General features: G+C 42.8%; 1 protein-coding gene across 5 annotated transcripts in view; it reads right to left on the bottom strand.

Annotated features, from left to right (window-relative positions):
- Positions 1-18418, bottom strand: part of LOC144799661 (blastomere cadherin-like) — a 717354-nt gene that overhangs the window by 422519 nt on the left and 276417 nt on the right. The gene's annotated exons all lie outside the window — the stretch shown is intronic.

The raw sequence follows: 18418 nt of genomic DNA, 5'->3' as shown, positions 1-18418 counted from the left end.
GCGTTCCCGAGATTCTTTGGCTTTTGCCGACGTCACGCGACGTCAGCCAAAAGCCGGGAACGCCCCCGAATCTGTCCCGGCATTGAGCCGGCACCCGCCTTCCGATGCAGCATTTTCATTGTTACTATAAGCTTGTTTATTTTATACGTTTTAGCGTTGTGGACATTAAAAAGGACTGAAATGATGTACATATATGTGAATATCTGTTTTAGAGTTAGGTCCTTTGCTGGATGTGTTTTATTTCATGGGAGTAAAGTATACCGAATTCACGCTGGTTTCTCTTTATTTTAATGAGGCGAAAACAGACTAATTTGTGCGGTGATAAATGTCCCAGCGGCGAGCATGCTACTTTTTTTTATTTAATGACAGCCTCATTAGATGAAGTTATTTATTTAGAGCTTCCCATGTGTTACCTATTATAGGGCACCGACCCCCACTGTGAAACCACTAACTTTCCACTTTCCGACCAGAAAAGTGCACCCGGGATCACAGCATCGCCTAATTGTGCACTTCCCGCGGCAGCGAAAGGCCACGAGGCAGCAATATTGTGCTACTGAACACTGCCTGACCCGCTGGGCATTGACAAACATTGCATGCGTATTAACACGAGGAATAAAAAGGTCTGCTTACTACAGAACAAAGGGAATATTTCAAGTAGATAAACTTCCAAATAAGGTAGGAATCGTAAGCTGATAGTTAAAAAAAATGTTTATGATGTCGCACTTTGAAACTTCCTGCTCACCTTTTAATAAAATTTCGTAACGAACATCAGGCAAACAAAGGAACCGAGAGTGGATTTTAAGGCGTGCAGATTCAGAGTCAGAGTGCAGATTCAGAGTCAGAGTGCAGATTCAGAGTCAGAGTGCAGATTCAGAGTCAGAGTGCAGATTCAGAGTGCGAGTGCAGAGTGCGAGTGCAGAGTGCAGAGTGCGAGTGCAGAGTGCAGATTGAGAGTGCAGATTGAGAGTGCAGAGTGCAGATTGAGAGTGCAGATTGAGAGTGCAGAGTGCAGATTGAGAGTGCAGATTCAGAGTGCAGATTCAGAGTGCAGATTCAGAGTGCAGATTCAGAGTGCAGAGTGCAGATTGAGAGTGCAGAGTGCAGATTGAGAGTGCAGATTGAGAGTGCAGAGTGCAGATTGAGAGTGCAGATTGAGAGTGCAGATTGAGAGTGCAGAGTGCAGATTCAGAGTGCAGATTCAGAGTGCAGATTCAGAGTGCAGATTCAGAGTGCAGATTCAGAGTGCAGATTCAGAGTGCAGATTCAGAGTGTAGAGTGCAGATTCAGAGTGCAGATTCAGAGTGCAGATTGAGAGTGCAGAGTGCAGATTGAGAGTGCAGAGTGCAGATTGAGAGTGCAGATTGAGAGTGCAGATTGAGAGTGCAGATTGAGAGTGCAGAGTGCAGATTCAGAGTGCAGATTCAGAGTGCAGATTCAGAGTGCAGATTCAGAGTGCAGATTCAGAGTGCAGATTCAGAGTGTAGAGTGCAGATTCAGAGTGTAGAGTGCAGATTCAGAGTGCAGATTCAGAGTGCAGATTCAGAGTGCAGAGTGCAGATGCAGAGTGCAGAGTGCAGATGCAGAGTGCAGATGCAGAGTGCAGATGCAGAGTGCAGATGCAGAGTGCAGATTCAGAGTGCAGATTCAGAGTGCAGAGTGGAGATTCAGAGTGCAGAGTGCAGATTCAGAGTGCAGAGTGCAGATTCAGAGTGCAGATTCAGAGTGTAGAGTGCAGATTCAGAGTGCAGATTCAGAGTGCAGATTCAGAGTGCAGATTCAGAGTGCAGATTCAGAGTGTAGAGTGCAGATTCAGAGTGCAGATTCAGAGTGCAGATTCAGAGTGCAGATTCAGAGTGTAGAGTGCAGATTCAGAGTGCAGATTCAGAGTGCAGATTCAGAGTGCAGAGTGCAGATGCAGAGTGCAGATGCAGAGTGCAGATGCAGAGTGCAGATGCAGAGTGCAGATTCAGAGTGCAGAGTGGAGATTCAGAGTGCAGAGTGCAGATTCAGAGTGCAGAGTGCAGATTCAGAGTGCAGATTCAGAGTGTAGAGTGCAGATGCAGAGTGCAGAGTGCAGATTCAGAGTGCAGATTCAGAGTGCAGATTCAGAGTGCAGATTCAGAGTGCAGATTCAGAGTGCAGATTCAGAGTGCAGATTCAGAGTGTAGAGTGCAGATTCAGAGTGCAGATTCAGAGTGCAGATTCAGAGTGCAGAGTGCAGATGCAGAGTGCAGATGCAGAGTGCAGATGCAGAGTGCAGATTCAGAGTGCAGATTCAGAGTGCAGAGTGCAGATTCAGAGTGCAGAGTGGAGATTCAGAGTGCAGATTCAGAGTGCAGAGTGCAGATTCAGAGTGCAGAGTGCAGATTCAGAGTGCAGAGTGCAGATTCAGAGTGTAGATTCAGAGTGCAGATTCAGAGTGCAGATTCAGAGTGCAGATTCAGAGTGTAGAGTGCAGATTCAGAGTGCAGATTCAGAGTGCAGATTCAGAGTGCAGAGTGCAGATGCAGAGTGCAGATGCAGAGTGCATATTCAGAGTGCAGAGTGCAGATTCAGAGTGCAGAGTGGAGATTCAGAGTGCAGATTCAGAGTGCAGAGTGCAGATTCAGAGTGCAGAGTGCAGATTCAGAGTGCAGAGTGCAGATTCAGAGTGCAGATTCAGAGTGTAGAGTGCAGATGCAGAGTGCAGAGTGCAGATTCAGAGTGCAGATTCAGAGTGCAGATTCAGAGTGCAGATTCAGAGTGCAGATTCAGAGTGTAGAGTGCAGATTCAGAGTGCAGATTCAGAGTGCAGATTCAGAGTGCAGAGTGCAGATGCAGAGTGCAGATGCAGAGTGCAGATGCAGAGTGCAGATTCAGAGTGCAGAGTGCAGATTCAGAGTGCAGAGTGGAGATTCAGAGTGCAGAGTGCAGATTCAGAGTGCAGAGTGCAGATTGCAGATTCAGAGTGCAGAGTGCAGATTCAGAGTGCAGATTCAGAGTGCAGATTCAGAGTGCAGATTCAGAGTGCAGATTCAGAGTGCAGATTCAGAGTGCAGATTCAGAGTGCAGATTCAGAGTGTAGAGTGCAGATTCAGAGTGCAGATTCAGAGTGCAGATTCAGAGTGCAGAGTGCAGATGCAGAGTGCAGATGCAGAGTGCAGATTCAGAGTGCAGAGTGCAGATTCAGAGTGCAGAGTGGAGATTCAGAGTGCAGATTCAGAGTGCAGAGTGCAGATTCAGAGTGCAGAGTGCAGATTCAGAGTGCAGAGTGCAGATTCAGAGTGCAGATTCAGAGTGTAGAGTGCAGATGCAGAGTGCAGAGTGCAGATTCAGAGTGCAGATTCAGAGTGCAGATTCAGAGTGCAGATTCAGAGTGCAGATTCAGAGTGCAGATTCAGAGTGCAGATTCAGAGTGTAGAGTGCAGATTCAGAGTGCAGATTCAGAGTGCAGATTCAGAGTGCAGAGTGCAGATGCAGAGTGCAGATGCAGAGTGCAGATGCAGAGTGCAGATGCAGAGTGCAGATTCAGAGTGCAGATTCAGAGTGCAGAGTGGAGATTCAGAGTGCAGAGTGCAGATTCAGAGTGCAGAGTGCAGATTCAGAGTGCAGATTCAGAGTGTAGAGTGCAGATGCAGAGTGCAGATGCAGAGTGCAGATTCAGAGTGCAGATTCAGAGTGCAGATTCAGAGTGTAGAGTGTAGATTCCGAGTGCAGATTCAGAGTGCAGATTCAGAGTGCAGAGTGCAGATTGAGAGTGCAGAGTGCAGATTGAGAGTGCAGAGTGAGAGTGCAGAGTGCAGATTGAGAGTGCAGAGTGCAGATTGAGAGTGCAGAGTGCAGATTGAGAGTGCAGATTGAGAGTGCAGATTGAGAGTGCAGATTGAGAGTGCAGATTGAGAGTGCAGATTGAGAGTGTAGAGTGCAGATTGAGAGTGCAGATTGAGAGTGTAGAGTGCAGATTCAGAGTGCAGATTCAGAGTGAAGAGTGCAGATTCAGAGTGCAGATTCAGAGTGCAGATTCAGAGTGCAGATTCAGAGTGCAGATTCAGAGTGCAGATTCAGAGTGCAGAGTGCAGATTCAGAGTGTAGTGTAGCTCCTATTTTCCCAATAGGCTCTGCGCATTGGAATAGTACCTACAGCAGTAAAGGCCTAGGCCAGACGTTAACTAGGTCTACTACTGTCGATACTAGACTTAATTTTTGGGTTTGCCAGCTAAGCTCAGAGTTCGCTAGAAACTTTCTCGAATGTTCAAGGAAGGATTAACTTCCCTGATTAGACAAGAAGGGATTTAGTTTCTGACAACCATAGAACATGACAACTTTGCTCTCCCCTAATCAAGAGTCAATCTCGAGAGTCGTGTGAGCACAAGGCAATTATTTTACTCAGTCAGTACGTGCATTCTTAGTCTCATCAGAATGTAGAGAAAAGGAAGAGACGGGCGTGTTCAATAAAAAGGTGTTATTTATTGATCAGTCTCTTTTCTCGTACAAGAGAAATGGATCGATATTATTGCAATACTTATAGTTAAGTAAAGTGCATACATTAAAAGCAATAGTATAAAATAATACTGTAAAAACATTGATATGGTTTCTGAGCCATATGATGTTTAAAATGATTAACATATATTTACATACACATATACATTTGACTAAACGTACTCAACTGGTGTTTCTAAATACGCCTACCCCGTGTACCTGACCTAAGTCTAATGCGTGGGCGGGAATAGAAAGTTACAGGTTAAGTTAAGTTTGTTTTTGCCAAGTGAATAACTAAAGAATTCTCTGTGAGGGGTTATTCAGTTCTGTACCTGGAAGTTAGGATGAATGAGGAATGGTATCTCTTTCTCTGCTCTCGATATTCCAGGCTGCCTGCGAGGGCTGCCCAGAAGCGCCGGTGCTGGGTCTCTCGGCTTGAGATAGCAGCGCGTCTCTCAGCGCGTCAGGAAGGCGGGGCTGCTGCCAGCGGGGTCTGCTTCTGCTCTCGGCTTCGGCAAGTATGGCTGCTCCGTCTTGTCACCACGCGTGTGTTTGCATAGGGCAAGGTCGGCAATATTTATACCTTAAAGGTGCCGAGATTGACGTAAGGATGGACATAGATACGTCAATAAAGATGTCATACGACTTGCTCGTTAGCACATTCTTTACTAAAGTTCTCTGTGAAATCAAAACAATGGCCGCACGGATTTTCCAGGTTGTCATAGGTTTGATTTGTTATGAGAACGTCGTATGCCTTATCAGGGGCTGGAGGAATGTCGCTTGTCTAATTAGATCTCAAGCGTTATGACCTAATCAGATAACACGTTCCTGTGCCGGAGTGTGACTGCGTCAGATAACGGTATCTGCATCATGGGGGTTTTCTTGCCTCATGGGCTGACTGTTAGTTAACTTGATAGTTAGTTTAACCAGAATAGGGTCAGGAATAGGGGGACTGATTCAGAACCTATAGAAGTACACGACACCCACTCCACGCTAACTATGGTCATATCTACTAATCTATGCATAGTATAACATAGTACAACATACTATAGAGTATAGTGTATACCTTACCACCCCAAAATACATAAATGCATTTCGAAATTTTCAAATATACTGAAAAATTGCAGTCATATATATTGTATGCACTTAAGCTATGAATCAAATGCAAAAGTAAACACGCATTTTTATGCATTATTGCTTATCGGTATATGAGAAATACACATGAAATGGCTCTTAATATGGCTATACAGAAAGGAAGTCCGAGACCATTTCATCACATAATAAAATATCTGTGAACCTACCAGCGGGCAGCTAAAGTCTATAAAGTATCTAAAAATAGAAATTTTAGTTCTCTAGGAATAGTTTCTTACTTTAAGCAGAAGATCAGTGTCCCGGGAAAAAATATGTAGAAAATTATTTTAAGGGGCATGCTGAAAAAATTGCTGTCCGTGAACTGGAGTGAAATTGTTCATGTGACTTTATTTTTAAAGTTGAAGGCCGAATTCAGGGAACGCCGTGTGCGAGTTTACTCAAAAGTCTCTATTTCTGTTCTGGAGAGAACATCATATCATTCAGGCTTCCGAAAAAACTGTCAACAGCTTCATGGGAAAGTTCCACTAAGTCGGAAATAGGTGTAACCATGCATTCGTGCGCATGATTGTCTCCATTGACATTCTGATTCGCATTGCTGACAGAAGGTCGTACCTGTTCGATGCTGCTTTCATCTTGAACTTCACTACTCTTCAATCGCAGTGGTGAAGATTCCAGGAATGCCGTCATCAGGATTGGCAGCCTTTGAGGGCAGCACAAAGCGTGAACCTTGGTAGGAACCAACAGTGTATCTGCATCCACCGGCGCATCCGATTGTAGCGTCAGACAGGTGTCTAACACGCATTCTTCTCCGCATAGCAGACACCTTAGTACAGGTAAAACACACCTTTGCCACATTGGTCGAAATGATAGAAACCAAGTCATGTTCAGGTCTCTAAGCCGGGAGAGTCCCAGGATTTTTGATATCCGGTCCCGGTATCCAATGGCTAGGATCGTATCTTCCATTGTCGCGAGAGTTTGATCTGTGACATGGGTTGCCATAACGAAAAATAAGGACTAGGAATAGGATTCCTGCAATTAGTCCCAGGATCAGGGGAAGTCCGCCAAAAATCGAATGGACGAAATCTGGAAAAATACCTAGTATGGCTTTGAATGGTGTTAATGCCATCGAAAATACTGTCTTAAATACCTTTGAGACCCCAGTGGTATCAGAAATATTTAAGATTTCGCTTAGGATTTCCGCGAAATGTACGGGGGAATTAGTTGATAATAATGTATGTATCTCTGCAGTCGTCCTTGCGACTTGTAGATCATACGTTTCTTTTGATGACGTGAGCCTTGTAGGCGTCTGAAGAAGCACTGTTTTCATTCTGCTTAAAGTGTCTATTCGAATAGAAGTAATTTTCAAACTGGGCCATGCCCTTGCCTCCCTGTCTGGAAAGGAGCTGGGGAATAAAGAGCGTCCACAGCACTTGACCTTCGCCGTTGTAGTTACTAGATAAGGAGTCCCGGGCATAAGACTGCAGCATCTGCGGTCTACAATAAGAATGTAACTCCCATTATAGAGTCTTTGAAAGAATGGTTCTATTTCAGTTGCAGGTGCGCCTTGCTGGTGACATGAAAGGTTGTATGAATTCCCTTCACAGGCTCCATGCAAACTAATTCCGTTACACAGAAGCGTGCCGCTTAGTGACATAGCACAATTGTTGCCACTAAGAAACACTTTCTGTCCTTTATTACTGACACATGCATGTGAATAGGGCAGGTTCCAAGTTGTTTTAAGGTACCCCTTTCCCAATTTCTCGTACATGCCAGCCTGTATATATTTTTGGCAGTATTGAAACCTGAAGGTTGAGATTGGAATATTTATGATTCCGTGTATTATCCATTCACTGACAGGTCGTTCTGACATTGTCATTGGTAATCTTTCTAGTTTTTCAATGCTCAAGATTGTATAATCAGCACCCTTTTGCGCCATACCGATTTGTCTATCAGTAAGGTTAAAGATTTGGAATAGTGACGTTGTGTTGATTAAACGCCAAGGCACATAGCCTGAACGCAGATTTTGTAACGTCCAGCCAAGCTGTACAATGGAACGCAATTGTGACTGACCATGTTGTAATAACAGTAAGTCTTGCGATAATATATCGATTGCTGAAGACACAATGCTGTCCAATGAAAAAATTCTGGAGGACAGAGTCATTAACCCATTGTCCACTACAGAAAGTGATTTTTCCAAATTAATACGGTCAATTTCCCGTATTCTTTCTGCTGTCTCAATTTGAGTAACCTTCCAGGCCTCATTGTATGCTGCATATACAGAGGCTGCTATGAAACGCTTTTGACGCTGTTTGCGTGGTCCCAGTATGAAATCACGCAAGTCAGCACCATCAGTAAGTAAAGTTAGGTGTTGCTTAATTTCAGGCAGTGTGGAAGTCTGTAGCCATTGAAGGCATAATTTGCCCACACTGTAGGTTGTTATTATCCCTGGGTGATGTCTTTGGGGATATCTAGGGTCTGGCCTGGTCATTTTAAAACCCTGTGTTTTATTCAGGAATCTATCTTGACAGTTATTTGTATCTGTGGGCCAGATCAACCATTGTTTCCAATCAGGATGTGTTCTGTTTTGGTTTAATATATGGTTTACGTCTATCTCTTCATCTGTATCAGAGTTATTGCTAAACATTGTTGGCTTTGGAATAGACGGATTATTTAAATCTTTGATTTTGGCTAAGCCAAGACAGGTGGTTTGTTGAACAGTGTCATTTAAAAATATCATTTGTTCTGGGATCATGCAGGCTCTAAACAAAGCTTCTAAACCCTGTACTTGCCATTCTTTTGTACCCCAAACACTTTTCAAATCAACATTTTTGTCCCAATAATCAAATCCAAATGTATTCATTTTTTCAAAGAATGAATCTGAATATATCAATTTTGTGTTGGTTATCATGGTTTTCATCCCTGTCTTGTTTGACAATTTAAAATAAAATGTTTCAGCATTACTTATGTTAAAACCTGAAAAATATGAATATTTGTCATACACGGTTCTAGAGCTCCCTTTTGGAGGTGTAGCGCAATGTTCCCATTGATTATAATTTAAAACATTTCTAGGTTGTGCAGATTTATGCAAAAAATGGTTACCATAATGGTTATAGCAATACATACTATCATAATTTGTAGAACCTTGCAAATAATCATGTTTTGTAAATTTAGCAGACATTACTAAGTCAGACATCATGTTGTTAATACTCTCGAAGTCCCAATCATCAGCAAATGAGTTTGGTTTTGCAAAGTCACTCAAAGAGATCTTGATTTGGTGTGGATATTTCAGGATCTCGACCGGACCATAAATTTCATAGTCAGTGTTGTCCCAGGCTACCCCACCAGGTATAGGATTGGCTGTGAAGTTGGCTGAAGAAAGTTCTGAAGAAAGTTCTCTTTTCTCGACGTGTGAAGATGTGTGTGGTTTGAGGACCAAGTTGATATTCTGACTTGCTGTGTCCATTTTAGCATATTTTCCCTCAATGAAGCGTCCCAAAGTAAATACCATGATGAGCCAAAGTATGAGGATAAATGCACCAAAACCCACCCAAAATTCAATCCATGGAGAAACCAGATATGTTTCTTTCAGATGTTTCAAAAGTTCCTTAGCTTTGTCTTTAAAGGATTTTGATGATGGCTGTGTCTTTGATTCACTGAAGCCGTCAGAGGAATCATCGAAGTTGATGAAGTACCCGGATGCAGTTCTGTCAATTGTTCCAATTGCTTCAGGATTTTTGTTCCTTGCATTTTCACTTGGTACTTCAGTATAGATTGGTGTGTCTCTGCTAAATGTCTTTATTTGGGTTTTCAGAGGTCTTAGTTCTATTGCATTGTTGCATAGTCCTTCTTGTTCTTCTGCAGGCGTTTCGAATGTGATGAGCCTTTTTGATAGGACCTCTGTGCTGGTAGCAAACCTTGGTGTTTTGCTACTTATTGGGAGTCCACTTGGCCTACTGTTTGTTATCGGCCACATGTTGTGGTTTTACCAGGTCGATGGATACAACTCGGTTCTCCTTTTTTCCAGCAAGTGGCGGTAGTACAACTGATCTTGTCCCGTTGACAGACAAGACAGGAACTGCTTTTCTGTAAGAAGGCCCAAATTCCTTCTTTACCGCGATCTTCTCCCTGACTAGATCCCCGACTTTTGGAATCCAGACAGGTCTTGCTGGGACAGGTGGTGATTCTTCAGTGGTTGTTGGCTGTTGTTTCAACTGTATGTTGCTCAGGTCTTTTCTTGTTTTGTTTAAGTCCTGCAAAATAGCCAAACGGTCTTTGACATCAAAGCTTTTTTCTATTACCACTGAAGTCTGACTATCAAGGTCAGAGATCAACATCCTAGTTCCGAATAATAATTCGTACGGACTGAATCCCTTCAGAGAATTTCTTGGCAAGTTATTTAGACTACGTTGGACACTTATTAGATGTTTGACCCCCCCAGCTCCCGAACCTAATATCCTTTCCATTATAGATTGCTTTCTGCCTTGGTTTTTTCTTTACACCATCCCGTACCCTCAGGAAGGAAGTGAGAAGATTCCCGCTGGGCTGTGCTCATTTGGCCATGTTTCCCCCCCAGGCTGGATTGCCTGAGTGAAAACAATGGTCGAACGTAGCATGCTCCTAGCGTATATGCCATTTAGACTCGCAAATCTTGTATAATAGTCCGGACGTCAGCCGAGTGCTGGTGATCTACATTATAAGTGGAAACTAGCCTGTATATGTTAATCGCAAGCCATTCTTTTTGCTGGTAATATTATCTGCCTTGATACGACGAGGTATTAAACTGCTTCTCTCCCCACTGCGATCTCTGTTGCAGTTTGGGCAGTTTTTTACAAACATGGTGTAGTGCAGGCTCATGCCTGGCCACCAGTACCGTGATTGTAATTCTTCCAGAGAATCTTTTAATTTAAGGTGTCTGTGACCCTCGCCCATGTGTGCGTCTGCGATTAACAAGTTTCTCCTGTCCATGTTTGGAATCACTCTATCCCCCACTCCAGGGATTCGAGCAAAAGGGACGGAGTTTGCATCGATTATGTATGTATAATTGAGTGGATAGTTGATCGGTAACGCTGAGCAGTCGCCTTTTGATGACGTTTTCACCGCCAGCATTGTTTCACCGTCAATGTATTTTAATGTACGCTTTTTTCGATCTACGGGAGCCGATTTAGTGGCTGCCGCTGCGGCTGTTTCAGCCAATGAATTCCCTACAACGTGAACGCCATCACGTTGATGACTCAGTGAGTGAGTCACGTGAGTCTTTGGTAGTTCTTTTTTCAAAAGAGCTACTTGTTCCCAGAGCAGTCTCTGCTTTATTGGTGCATCTGTGTCATCTTTGTAACCGTTCTGAATCCATGTCTGCAAATCCTTGTTATATGCTTTGACGCAGTAATATGAATCTGACACTATAAGCGTCGGGAATTCGCGATCCGCATTATCTAGCGCCATTTTCAAAGCTATTATTTCAGTTTGTAGTTCTGAATTAGTTTCTACTGAGTGTGATTTTGTTAATAGAGGTCTTAGTTCACCTCCGCGCCACACTTCTTTTGTAATCTCACATGTGGGGTTGTATGCATGTTCTCCCCAAACGGAGGGTTGAGCAAGTCCGTCTGTATAGATTACACAGGCGTAATGTCGTAGAGGAAGAATGTCGATTGGCAGAGGATACGTCTTTTCATATTTTAGATTTTTTAATTCTTCTAGTTCTGGATCAAAGTAGTAGTATACTTTGTCCGTTGTGATTGAATTCACCCATTGTATCCATTCCGGATTCAATGTTGTTGTTGGTAAATTACACGGTGCTGTTAGTGCCTCAAAGGCTGATTCTGCTGTTCTGACTGTGATATGTCTACCGTCAGCTATGTCTTTTTCTCTAGCTATTGCGGTTTGAACTGCACGAATGATTTTTTCTGTATTACTGAATTTCTGTTCAGCTTCTGTGTACAAGTGTGATTTGAATGCAATTGGTACCTTTTCTCCTTCATTAGAAGTCAGGTATGTGAATCCGCATCTCCCTGGGATGACTCGGATCACAAGGTTGCGTGTGTTATCACGTGTTTCTAATTTTGTTTTAATTAGCATGTCTGTTTGTAAGGATCTCAAAATTTCTGTGTGTGTTTGAGTCCAACTGGATCTTTTAAAGTCTGGTTTAATTAGATCATAAAGGGGTTTGACCCTTTCTGCGTAATTTGCAATGTATGTTCTTCCGAAATTTAGGAAGCCTAGAATTGACTGTAGGTTTTTTAGTGTTTTAGGAGCTTGGATTACGGCACATTTCTCTAGGAAATTGTCTGCCAGGCTTTTACCTTCACTTGATAACTCATATCCTAAGAATAGGACCGTCAGATGGGCAATTCTGGATTTTTTGAAGTTGAATTTGTAACCCTCTGCAGCGAACCCAAGTATTATGGTGTTCACTCTTTTCAAGTGAGTCTCCAAGTCATCATCTGTTAGGTAAATGTCATCAACATAAGATAATGCTTCATCATCATATAGTTGTAGTAATTCTGTTACTCTCGCTGAGAATACCCCCGGGCTGTTCTTGTACCCCTGGGCTAACCGACAGAATTGTTTTTGAGTGCCATTTACTGAGAATGCAGTTAAATATCTGCTCTCCGGTGCTATGTTTTGACAAAAGAATCCATTGGAAATGTCCAAGGTAGTTTTGTATTTTTTGCGCACTATGTTATTCATTAGTGCAGCACTGTGTGAGTTTTGCACTGCAAAGGTTTTGCAACATGTGTTAAGGTGTCGGTAATCCAAAACTAGACGATATGAATTGTCTGGTTTGGAGACCGGAAACAAAGGATTGTTCATTTGTGAGGTGCAAGTTTCAATCACCCCCTGGTATTCTAGCTGATCTAGTATTTCATTTACTTGTTTTTTAGCTTCTTGCTTAATTGGGTACTGCCTTTGTGCAGTTGGTTGTGATTTTAACTGGATTTTGTGAGGAGGAGAATCCTCATCCCATCCTACATGATTTTTATATAAAGCAGGTGCTAAGGCCACTGCCCACTTTCTAGCAAGTGTGTATTTTTTATGAATCGGTATTTGATTCGAGAAGGCAGGCATAATTACTTCTTCGCCATGAGGGCACTCCCTGACAAACTCTGGTGGCCAGTCTTTTTCAGCTAGAAGGATGTCATAGCCTTTGGAGAGGTTATCCCAAAATAGTCCCCTTATTTTCCTAGTCTTATCTCCCTCTATACGTAATGTTATCTCGTATATCTTGTGGGGCTTGCTAACTCTGGTGTCTGCAGTTTCCACTTGAAGGTATTCATTTGTGTCCACTGTCTCCAGATGATTCATAAGGACTTTGCGAGCTATGCTCACCTCTGCTGCGCTGTCTAGCATTGTCTGAGCCCACTCTCCGTTTTTCAGTTGTGTCCTCAGTATTCTCGGCATTGTTAACTACCTTGATACTGGCTACCTTCTTTTTTGGAAATTGTAATTTCTTTTTTAGCTGAGCAGGTTCCTTGTCTTTGGACTTGGCGTGCTCTTCTGATCGTCCTCTTCTTTCCGATTTCTGCGAGGAATTCTGAAAAGATTGAGAGGGACGTGTATCAATGTCTTGATATCTATCAGGTTTTTTAATATTATCCCTATTTCTAAGGTTATATCTATTCCCAGAGGGGTCACTCTGTGGTGACCTCTGTCTTTGGTTTGGAGATTTCTCTCTTCGCCTCGGAGACCTTCCTCTGGACTGGAATTTCTTTTCTTTAGGATTGGATTGTTTATTTCCATCCCAGTTCTTTTTTGGTGAATTATTATTATTAAAAAATATTTTTTCTGGACTTGTAGTCAGTAGCGGTTTTACTGGTATTCCACCTAGACTATCTCTGCCTAGTTCTTCATAGGATTTTTCTATGATTCTGGCAATTTCAGCTGGTTGGTCTGCTATATCTGTCTCTTTTAACCTCTGGCGGATCGCCACGTTTGCTGCTTCACCTTTTATGTTGGCTAATAATATAGCCGAGACCTGCTTGAAGTCTTTTAGTAATTTCATACCAAGAGTTAAAGCAGGTTCTGGACCGTATTCATCTTGAATTTGTTTTAGCACATCTGGTATTACCGAAATGGATGGAACACCGTGCGTTTTTGTGTAGATGGAAGCAAAGACTGTACCCCAAGTGTCACAGTCCTCAATGTGTGGTGCGATTCCCATTGGGAGACATATAGTCAGAATCCTGTGTTTTTCCAGCGGGGTGGTGTCAGGAAACACTGCCTCTATTTGGGTGATTTTCTGTGCCAACCAGAATGGTATTTGTTCCCGTTTAGCTGGAACTTTACCTAGGCAGGATTGGATGTTCTGTGGTGTAATTTTATTTGTGTTCCCCTGGTGAGGGGTCAGCTGTGGAAGTTTAATCGCTGGCTGAATTGTTGAAGTCCGCATTACATACTGAACTAATTGTCTATGAATTTTTAGTAGTTGTTTTAGCTGTATTAACAGCTCTGCTGCAGGCATTCTTTCGATGTCTGGATGTGGTGTGTATCCGGCTAAGACCGGCCACGTTGCTCCTGGTCTTCCTAAAGGACCGAGCCTTGTAATGTGATTGTTATGTTTTAGGGCGCCATCAAATAAGAGCAAATGCTCTTGGAATTTGAGTGGTACTTCCACCTCCTCGAAAGGAGTGTACGTTTCAGGAGGTTCCTCTACTTTGTAATAGTGGAAGTACTTTGTTACAGCATTTGCTGCTGGAAAATGTATCCATGTATAGTATACCTCTGTCTGCCGATATTCGTGTGCCTCAATTACGAATATGACTGTGCCACCTCTAGGTGTCAGTCCATTTTCTATAAGTTTTAAGGTTATAGATCTCCTTTTGATGACCGGAATGAGTATTATATCCGCGTCTGCTGCTTGCATGGTAGCATCAGCATCTGCGAGTTCAGTTGCTAATCTAACTGCCTCTCTTTCATCATCACTCTCTGCCATTTTACCGACAGGAAGCTTATGTCTTTTGTTTGCAGATCAGGTTTCTTATGGAACAAAGATTAGATGCACAATATTTTGGAACGGTGTATCCTTCAACGTTGACTATACCAAGAACCATACATAGGAGTTCCCTCCTGCGAGGTTTTGGAGGATATAACCTTTCACCCACTCCAGACGTCTTTGGAGTATTTGGGAAAAGGGGTCTGAGTGAGAAAGCACGACTGAGTTACTCTAAATGTCTTACGTTAGTTTTATCGCCCTTTCCAAACACGTTGGGCGCCATGTAGTGTAGCTCCTATTTTCCCAATAGGCTCTGCGCATTGGAATAGTACCTACAGCAGTAAAGGCCTAGGCCAGACGTTAACTAGGTCTACTACTGTCGATACTAGACTTAATTTTTGGGTTTGCCAGCTAAGCTCAGAGTTCGCTAGAAACTTTCTCGAATGTTCAAGGAAGGATTAACTTCCCTGATTAGACAAGAAGGGATTTAGTTTCTGACAACCATAGAACATGACAACTTTGCTCTCCCCTAATCAAGAGTCAATCTCGAGAGTCGTGTGAGCACAAGGCAATTATTTTACTCAGTCAGTACGTGCATTCTTAGTCTCATCAGAATGTAGAGAAAAGGAAGAGACGGGCGTGTTCAATAAAAAGGTGTTATTTATTGATCAGTCTCTTTTCTCGTACAAGAGAAATGGATCGATATTATTGCAATACTTATAGTTAAGTAAAGTGCATACATTAAAAGCAATAGTATAAAATAATACTGTAAAAACATTGATATGGTTTCTGAGCCATATGATGTTTAAAATGATTAAAATATATTTACATACACATATACATTTGACTAAACGTACTCAACTGGTGTTTCTAAATACGCCTACCCCGTGTACCTGACCTAAGTCTAATGCGTGGGCGGGAATAGAAAGTTACAGGTTAAGTTAAGTTTGTTTTTGCCAAGTGAATAACTAAAGAATTCTCTGTGAGGGGTTATTCAGTTCTGTACCTGGAAGTTAGGATGAATGAGGAATGGTATCTCTTTCTCTGCTCTCGATATTCCAGGCTGCCTGCGAGGGCTGCCCAGAAGCGCCGGTGCTGGGTCTCTCGGCTTGAGATAGCAGCGCGTCAGGAAGGCGGGGCTGCTGCCAGCGGGGTCTGCTTCTGCTCTCGGCTTCGGCAAGTATGGCTGCTCCGTCTTGTCACCACGCGTGTGTTTGCATAGGGCAAGGTCGGCAATATTTATACCTTAAAGGTGCCGAGATTGACGTAAGGATGGACATAGATACGTCAATAAAGATGTCATACGACTTGCTCGTTAGCACATTCTTTACTAAAGTTCTCTGTGAAATCAAAACAATGGCCGCACGGATTTTCCAGGTTGTCATAGGTTTGATTTGTTATGAGAACGTCGTATGCCTTATCAGGGGCTGGAGGAATGTCGCTTGTCTAATTAGATCTCAAGCGTTATGACCTAATCAGATAACACGTTCCTGTGCCGGAGTGTGACTGCGTCAGATAACGGTATCTGCATCATGGGGGTTTTCTTGCCTCATGGGCTGACTGTTAGTTAACTTGATAGTTAGTTTAACCAGAATAGGGTCAGGAATAGGGGGACTGATTCAGAACCTATAGAAATACACGACAAGAGTGCAGATTCAGAGTGCAGATTCAGAGTGCAGATTCAGAGTGCAGATTCAGAGTATTAACACGAGGAATAAAAAGGTCTGCTTACTACAGAACAAAGGGAATATTTCAAGTAGATAAACTTCCAAATAAGGTAGGAATCGTAAGCTGATAGTTAAAAAAAATGTTTATGCTGTCGCACTTTGAAACTTCCTGCTCACCTTTTAATAAAATTTCGTAACGAACATCAGGCAAACAAAGGAACCGAGAGTGGATTTTAAGGCGTGCAGATTCAGAGTCAGAGTGCAGATTCAGAGTCAGAGTGCAGATTCAGAGTCAGAGTGCAGATTCAGAGTGCGAGTGCAGAGTGCGAGTGCAGAGTGCGAGTGCAGAGTGCGAGTGCAGAGTGCAGACTGATAGTGCATACTGATAGTGCATACTGATAGTGCAGACTGATAGTGCAGACTGATAGTGCAGACTGATAGTGCAGACTGAGAGTGCAGACTGAGAGTGCAGATTGAGAGTGCAGACTGAGAGTGCAGATTGAGAGTGCAGATTGAGAGTGCAGATTGAGAGTGCAGATTGAGAGTGCAGATTGAGAGTGCAGAGTGCAGATTGAGAGTGCAGAGTGCAGATTGAGAGTGCAGAGTGCAGATTGAGAGTGCAGAGTGCAGATTGAGAGTGCAGAGTGCAGATTGAGAGTGCAGAGTGCAGATAGAGAGATCTGTCGCCTTCTGTTGAGTTGTGGACAACAGTGTTCCCATAGTCCATCTTGCTTGTGGCTGAGGAATTGGGTGACAGCTTTCCGAGTGTTGATTGGTAACCTGTATCAGAATTTTCAGGGTATGGAAGCTTGAGGCATTGAAAGCGTTGATTTGAATGTCCATGTTAAGCTTGCAGTGAATGACCATCCTGAGGTTCTTGGTGTGGATGGTGAGATCTGCAAGGGGCATCCCCACACAGTTTCACTAAGCATTACTACCTGGATTCTGAAGTGTGTAAGGATAGCCATTTCGACAGATCGATGCAGCAAATCTTTTGCATTTAACCATCAATCAACCCTACTCCTGGAAAGGCTACTGCTTTGGTATCTATTCTATAGCTTAGGAATTCCCATGTAGAAGTATCCATCAGAAGAAAAAGTTACTTACTTGAGGGAACAGTCTTTCTGGTGAATACTCTTTTTACTTGGGAATTCCTCAGTATTCCCGCCCGCCTCCCCATTTGATGGATGTGTTATAGAGACAATAAGGTCCCAATTCAAGTTTGGTACTGTACTACTTAATGGTGATGCCAGTCCATCCGCTTGCCTCAAATGCTTGGAAGACTCGATGGAAACTGATGTTGCGTAGGGGTAGGCACTATATGGCTTTGGCGATGTCCTCTGACGCCAACTCCAGTGTCCAACAAAGCCAGAGCCTACTGCCCACGACTTAGGAGCTTTGAAGTGTCCTAATCCAGTCTGATGCCTGGGATACTTCTACAGGAGAGGAATAAGCAGGTAGATGGAGTATCAGCCAGAAAGATTGTTAATGCAAGTCAATAACGTTTTATTATGTGGACATAGGTGGCTCATGTACTATTTTTTGAGTGCAAATGATAAAAGAATGGCACATTTATTTCCATATGCAGAAGCTTTAAGAAATGTATTATATGTTGACTGTTTCAGGCGATTGAAAGAACAAGCCTTTCTGGGACTTAATAGAGACTGGATTGAACGAGTGCCATTGTTTGTTTCCCTCTCATGTTTAAAATAACTTTTAAATATAATATATATTTTTCCTCATCTCATTTTCACATGTTTTTCATGCTACATGTCTGATTCATTGATGATCAAGTAACATTTTTTACAGAAAGTTAAGGAATGATCACACACTGCCCCTTAGGATCAAGTAGTATTCAGAACAGGTTGTAGAGAATGGTTAGTTCCCATTGGGACACATACACACTGAATAAGAGGGGCCAATGGAATTGGACACGGTACACACAACCCAGCTGTGAAGCCTCCTTGAAGCAAATTTTGCCAGGTGGGCACTAACAGACCTTCCAGGGTTAGAAAACATTTTTGAAAGGTTCGGTTTTCTTTCTACCCCAAATACGTAGACATTCACTGGCACTCGCACCTGTCCAGTGTCCTGGATACCACATCATCTGTATTTAATTTAGAAGAAAAGTGATCGTATACCATATATCAACACCGTACAAAAGCAAAATATGAGCAACATTTGAAAGTGAGATGGTTGCTATAATGAGCTTTATAGATTGCTTTTACCAATACCCTTAAAAAAGACACCAAGAGTTAAGTCGCTTCACAAA

The sequence above is a fragment of the Lissotriton helveticus genome, chromosome 12 (genome assembly GCF_964261635.1).
Source record: "Lissotriton helveticus chromosome 12, aLisHel1.1, whole genome shotgun sequence".
In the NCBI taxonomy this organism is placed as follows: Eukaryota; Metazoa; Chordata; class Amphibia; order Caudata; family Salamandridae; genus Lissotriton; species Lissotriton helveticus.
The sequence above is the reverse complement of the archived record's forward strand: the minus strand, read 5'-3'. Positions and strand labels throughout refer to the sequence as shown.